We start from the raw sequence: 6625 nt of genomic DNA, 5'->3' as shown, positions 1-6625 counted from the left end.
GAGACACATTAAAAATAATCCCTCGTACAATGCAGTCCTAATGTGAAATCCCACTGTTTCTTCCCCAAGTGACTGGAGGAGAGTCCCTCGTTTCCTCCAGATCTTTCCTGTGCCCTCGCCTTCTGGACTGGCTTCCTCATTTCCTGACACCAGGGTTTCTGCACTTTGAGAAGGGCTGCCCAGCCCCTCTGCTCACACTCTGAGTTCAGGTTTGACTACGATTCGGGAGACGCTGGCTTTCCTTCTCATCAGCCTTTCTGTACAATGACTGCTGTGACTGGCAGTTGCCCAAGAAGCACTGCTCCTGCTTTTCTGTCCCCACCCCCACGGTGGTGCTGTGCTGGGAAAGGCACTTTCTGCTCCTGTGGCATCTGACTGCACACCCACCAAGGCCCCGCCTCATCCAGGTCCCGTGAGGGCATGGCTGGCCCAGGTTTGTGTCCAAACCCAGGAGACAACCATGCCATCAGCTCTCAGGAGAAAATGAGGTCCTGATAGAGATGGCTTCTGACACTCACAGAATCACCGTGAGGCCCACGTTTTTAACTGTCTCAGAAAGGAGAATCCCCTGGTCAAAAGGAAATAGCCCTCTGCGGCTTCCCCAGGTGCCCTGACCTTACCGCCCAGTGTGGGGATCAGTGGGTGGCTTGTGGCTGCCACTTTTAAATATCAGCTCAAACTCTCTTTAAGAACCATTTCTAACTCTGGTTTTGAGACAAGAAATAGCACCAAAACCCATAAAACATCCCATACAAAATGTACCGTACCACCATTTTTTTTTAATGAGGAAGATCTCAATATGTTGATATGAAACCATAACCAAGATACATCGCATGGGGAAGCAAGCAAGTGACAGAACAATGTATTACGGATTTTTAAGCAGTTTATATAAATATTTACTGCTTCCCTGCTGGATCAGTGGTAAAGAATCCTCCTAGCAATGCAGGGGACATGGGTTCAATCCCTGGGTTGGGATGATCCCCTGGAGGAGGGCATGGTAACCACTCCAGTATTTTCGCCTGGGAAATCCCACGGACAGAGGAGCCTGGTGGGTACAGTCCGTGAGGTCGCAGAGAGTCGGACACGACCTATCAATTAAACAACAACAATATAACAATATGTAAAGAATGTCTCTTAAAAGAAGTATTTTTAAAAACCGAAAATGTCAGGAGTTCCTGAGGAGGGAGCCTGGCAACTCAGGATTATTTCTCCTTTTCACTGAACCAGCTTCACCATCTCCCTATATTACTTTTAAAAGGAGGCAAAGAAAAAGGAAGCACACTGTTAAATTGAACAGAGGCTCATAAAAAACAATCTATGGGCATCATATTTACTCAAGGAACTTGTTGAAAATGGCAATTCCAGTTGGTCAGGGAACTCTAGGATCTGCATTTCTAATCAGACCCCGGGTGATCCTCACGTCAGTGGACTGTGCTCTGAAAAAAACCTACCACAAAATGCTAGCCTCGCAGGGCTGCAGGGCAGGCTGCTGAAGGCTCTGGAAGAACTGGTGGACTGGAGACAGGCAGTGTTGAGGGCACCTGGGCATCCCGAGGGCCGTCCCTGGGAGGGCAGCAACTCTGCTCACCATGATACCGAGTAAAGTAAGGGACAAGCCGCTTCCTTTCTGCACTCACCTCTAAGATCCGTGACAACCATCTCACTGCATGGTGTACTTGGCAGCAGCTTACTTTGTTCGCTTGCTCCTTTTCCTTTGTAGAAAATGCTCCCCTAACCTAAATGGTGAGCAAAATTAAAAACAGCATAATTATAAAAGAAAAGGGAAGCTGAGATTCACAAGTAGCATGAAATCTAAACTCGAACCCAACAGACCTTTGTAACAATCTACCAAAAAAAAAAAAAAAAACAGAGAAAGCAAAGGCAAACAATTCCAAAATGATTTAAAATTAACTGACACCTGGTTATAAAGGAAAGAGTCATCAGGCACCCAAACTTGAGGTGATGGTGGACTTCTAATGAATCTTAAAAATTTACAAAATTGCAGCGACCACTGGGAAGTAAAGATGTCCCCACTAAATGGTGGCAGTGATACAAAAAGCACTAGCTGGTCCTTTAGGTTGATTTCCTGGGGCTGTGAAGGCAAGAGAAACAGGTGCAGAAGAAAAGCAGAGCAATCAGCTGTTTGCAGGCCAATCTGAAATTTTAATTCACGCAGGCTCCAGGTGCCTGGGCCAACACAGTTCTCAGCCGCTCTTAAGTGCTTCACAAACTCTAGCAGGCACTGGTGATAGGACGAGCCCTAGCCAGAGGTTCCAGGAGCCCTGTCTAGTCCCGGCATCCTGCATATGTCCCCGAGAAGAGCAGGCAAGAAGGACAGGGTAATCAAACAAAAGATGCATGCTGGGACTCCGTGGTCCAGCATAGAGCTGAACCTGGACCCCTTTGGACCCCAGCCCCCCGCCCCACCCCACCCCCAGCAAAAAGGAGAGAAAAGCCTATTTTGCCTCAACCTGATAATGAGGCAGCTTCATTATAAGATTAGCTGCTGGGATGAACAACACTCTCTTAATAATGCACACATCGCTATGACAACCATCTGCTTCGGCACCTAAAGATAACTTCACGGTATGGCCATGCTTCTGAGACAGGAAGGAAGGAGGCAGGGCACAACCATTAAAAGTATGACACAACCATTAAAGACCAGATACAACCGAAACTGGTTAGGACCTACTAGGCCCAAGACGGCAGACAACTTGACTTCCGGGAGACTTTGAGCCTTATTATGTGCTCACTGTATTATATTAGCAAACACTAAATGGCACATCCCTGGGCGCCATGACAGATCCAAGGCCAACCATAAAAGGCCCGAAAGTGGGCTGTGGCCCACCTCTTAGAATCCCCTCTGCTTCTCCAAGACAGCTAGAACTTCCTCCCGTTCCTTAGCCTATGAAATTATCCAGCCCCTAAAAACTAACCACCCCCACACTTCAGGGCCTGTTCTCACCTTTGTGAGCTCTGTCTGTGGAGCGTGTATCTCCCGGGGCCGCTCCTGCCTTCTGAGAGGATCCCCACTCTGCCAGTGTCTCTCTCTAAATAAACCTCTTTTACTTTACTACCACTTGCTCTTGAACGCTTTCCTGCCCAAAGCCGAGGACCCTGCCTTGGCGACTGTCTAGGCACTGAAGGAAACCCGAGACTTGACCATCCTCTTGTGCCCCATTTTTTCCTACAATATGGCCTACTTTGAGAAGAAACGCGGTTTCCCGTGGGCTCCAACATTCTGCTCCTCACTAGTGGCTCCCGCTCAGTGCAGAGCCTGTGCCTGGAAGTGCCGTACAAGCCGGCGCGCGTTCACGTGTGTGCTTGCACGTGTGTGCGCGCGCCAAGGGGTAAGCAAGGAGTTCAGGCCTTCTCTGCGGTCCTGGGCGCAGGGATACCGTCCAGTGCTCAAAGTTGGTCGCATTTCTGTTTGGCCCAGACACCGGAGCGCGTTGACACAATTATTCAGGAAGACAAGCTTGGCCAGGATTAATACTGTGATTAATTACGGCGGGAGCCCCAACAAGCGAGGGCGTGCAAGGGAGGGACGTGACAGCCCCCGGCGAGCTGGCCAGCTCGCCGGCAGGACGGCCGAGGGGAGTGTTGAGTGCGGAGCCGCATGGGCCTGACTGTAATGAGAAATGAGAAAAGTGCTGAAAAATTGATGGCGCCTGCAGATCGCACAGGCTGGCGCGCAGCAGGGTCCCTGCAGCCCGCGCCGGGCTCCGTATGCTAATGCGGGCGCCCGGGCCGCAGACGGGGAGGAAGAAAAGCCGCACAAAAGAGAGAAATGCAAATGACAGACGCGGAGATCAGTGCCGAGAATCCGGGATTAACTGCGTGGAGCTGGTGCTCGCCTGAGTTTAACCCTTTCTGGACTATATTGGGACTTCAGAGGGTGGGGTGGTGCTGCTGGGAGCTCGGATGTGGACCTGGGTCCAGGCCGAAGCGGAGATTCAGGAAAATGGAGATGGGAAGAACTAAGAAGCTAGCTGGTTCTTCAAGGGCGGTGACTTCTTTGGAGAAGGTCGGGGGTGAGGGTCGGGGTGGTGAGGAAGTGACCCCTGGGGTAAGAAATGCACTGGCCCAGATATGCGCTTCCTGGTACTGTTGGCCCCACAGGCAGCCAGAAGAGATTCTCCCATGTAGGCAGTGGTAAAAGAGGCCAGGAGGAGATAGCACCCAGGAGGCTGCTATGACTAGCGCCTCCACCTGGGCAGTGGATATACCGATGGTTCCAATACGATTTATGGGTTATTGTAAATATCAGATGTGTGCACTTTCCTGCATCTCTGTTATACTCCAATCAAAAATGAAACGAGGAAGAAAAAAAACGAAGTCTGAGCAGAAGAGCAGAGATCTGGTTTAAAGCTTTGCAGACTTGCCTTCTCTGGGAGTGGACAGCAGAGGAAATATTTCATGGATAGTGGCAGGCTCAAAACACAAGTCAGGGTTGTAACGATGTGGGTGCCCTCCTAACTGGGGGTATGGCAACCCACTCCAGTATTCTTGCCTGGAAAATCCTGTCGACAGAGGAGCCTGGAGGGCTACAGCCCAGGGGGTTGCAGAGTCAGACACGACTTAGCAAGTAAACAAACAATACCTGTTTCACTGCGGTCAGTACTCATGGAGAGGAAAGCATGTGACCACAGAGACAGACTCATTCCAGCCCTCCTTCCTGGGAAAACTTGTCAGGATGAGAAGCTGGCAAGAATGCCCCAGGCAGTCCGAAGGTGTGTAGCGTCAGGGCCTTAGACCAGCTAGGAGGGAAAAGGGGGTCCAGAATTCCAGACAGCATAATTCCATGTAAATACAGGCCAACCTGGGAAGAGGCTGGTGACACAAGGTCACACAGACATAAATATATACATTTCAAGAGAGAACAGAATCAGAGATTACATATATGTAATAGAACTTCAGTTACATTTCTATATCCAGCTATTAATAGTATTTCCCTCCATGGGATAGAAGGACTTGGACTTTCTCTGTAGTGTTTGAATTTTTCATACTCTTTTACTATTAGGGGGAAATGCATAAATATAGCTTCATTTTGAAAGGAAAAAATGGCACAGCCAGTGGGAAACATGGAAGTAATAAGCTCCGCCGTTCCGGTGGCCTCATTCCCTGAGCTAGGCTTCTGGGTGAAGTCTTCCCCAGATTCTTCCCATTCATGAGCAGCAGCTGAAGTCCCTGCCTGTGAGTCTAGGGAATTCCCATCTGCTTCCCCAGGAAGCACTGCTCTTGATCCCCGCCATTTTACAGATAGAGGCACAGAACTGCAGGTCCAGAGGAGATTGGGGGATTGCCATTGTGGGAGACGGGGTGAGTTTATCGACCGCCTGTTGGATGCCCACATTGTGAGGACACTGCCACACGGGACTTCTGCCAAGCTGCACCCTGTCGTTTCCCCGATGAGAAAACCCTTTGTGAGCAATTTGCCTTGCCTAAAGAAAGTCTCTCGGGGGAGAGTATGGAAATCACTGTCCACCCCGAGATGTGGCCACACTCTTTGTGTCTAGCCCAGGGTCGGGAACAGCAGAGGGCCCACAGCTGTGTTGAGAGAGAAATGAAATCTACAGCCAAGGAGAGGCAGGCGAATGTATACACACACCAAGAAAGGAGTCCAGTTTGGGTGGTGGTTATATTTTTTCCCCTGGGACAATCAAAATAAGGCAGATTGTCTATGCCAGAGTTCCTTTGAACCAGAAATCACAATCTTTGCTTGAAGAGACAAGAGGATTCCAAAACAGTTTAAATGTCCTCCTTTTCTCCTTTTACTGCAAAGCTCCAGTGAACTCCAAGCCCAGGGGTATTCACTGCAACACAACAAATTAACCAAATAGGACTGGAGAATCATTAGGGATCTTTCTTTCCCTTTAATTCAAGCCCCCATGTGAGGACAGGGCTGGGGAGGGGAGGGGAGTTCAGGGAGGAGGACACCTTTGCTAAGGTAGACACGGCTTTGCTGGGCAGAGCAATTATCCTAAAAACATCTGGAGCATGAAATTTTAAAATGCCCAAATGACAGTGGGTCGAGCTGGTGCTAAGGGTATTCTTTGTGAGATGCCACAGGATGGGGCGAGAAGCTTTCCCAGGAGGTGAGGTCTGTTCCCTTTCTCTACCTGTCCTGAAGCAGAGGCTTAGGATTTGAATGTCAGTGCAGGACTCTCCGTGTCCTTCTGATCCTCAGACAGGAAGGAATCCGGACGTCACAGCGGATTGCTTCTGCATCAGCCACATGGAAGGGTAGCCAGGTGTTTTTCTGCTTTATATTTCTTTTGTGGTGGCTCTGATGGTAAAGAATCTGCCTGCAATGCAGGAGACATGGGTTCACGCCCTGGGTCAGGCAGGTCCCTGGAGAAGGGAATAGCTACCCACTCCAGTATGCTTGCCTGGAGAATCCCATGGACAGAGGAGCCTGGTAAGCTACAGTCCATGGGGTCGCAAAAGAGTAGGACATGAGTGAGTAACACTTTCACTTTCACAAATATAATGCATTCAACTGACATTTAAAAACAAAACAGCTGAAAAAAAAGACCTGACCTGTGATTCTTTCACCAACTCCTTATTCTGAAAGTTGTTAAAAGAGAAGAAATAAGCAACCCTCTGCTTTTCAGGAGTAGCA

The 6625-nt window shown here is 49.4% G+C and overlaps 1 long non-coding RNA gene across 3 annotated transcripts; it reads right to left on the bottom strand.

Annotated features, from left to right (window-relative positions):
• Nucleotides 1-759: 759 nt before the first annotated feature.
• LOC147348085 (uncharacterized) lies at nucleotides 760-3397 on the bottom strand. 3 transcript variants are annotated; one of them, XR_015150972.1, is made up of 3 exons: nucleotides 3204-3397; nucleotides 1638-1736; nucleotides 760-1088 (listed from the first exon to the last, which is right to left on the bottom strand). It is a non-coding gene; the product is annotated as an uncharacterized LOC147348085 (long non-coding RNA). The 3 variants fall into 3 exon arrangements; XR_015150973.1 differs by having other exon boundaries at nucleotides 2966-3291; XR_015150974.1 differs by lacking the exon at nucleotides 3204-3397 and adding an exon at nucleotides 1919-2055.
• Between the last annotated feature and the right edge of the window lie 3228 nt (nucleotides 3398-6625).

The sequence above is a fragment of the Bos grunniens genome, chromosome 22 (assembly GCF_055505025.1).
Source record: "Bos grunniens cultivar Pamir isolate PY7600 chromosome 22, Bosgru_T2T1.0, whole genome shotgun sequence".
NCBI classification, from domain to species: Eukaryota; Metazoa; Chordata; class Mammalia; order Artiodactyla; family Bovidae; genus Bos; species Bos grunniens.
Note: the sequence above shows the minus strand (reverse complement) of the source record. Positions and strands in the feature narration are given on the sequence as shown.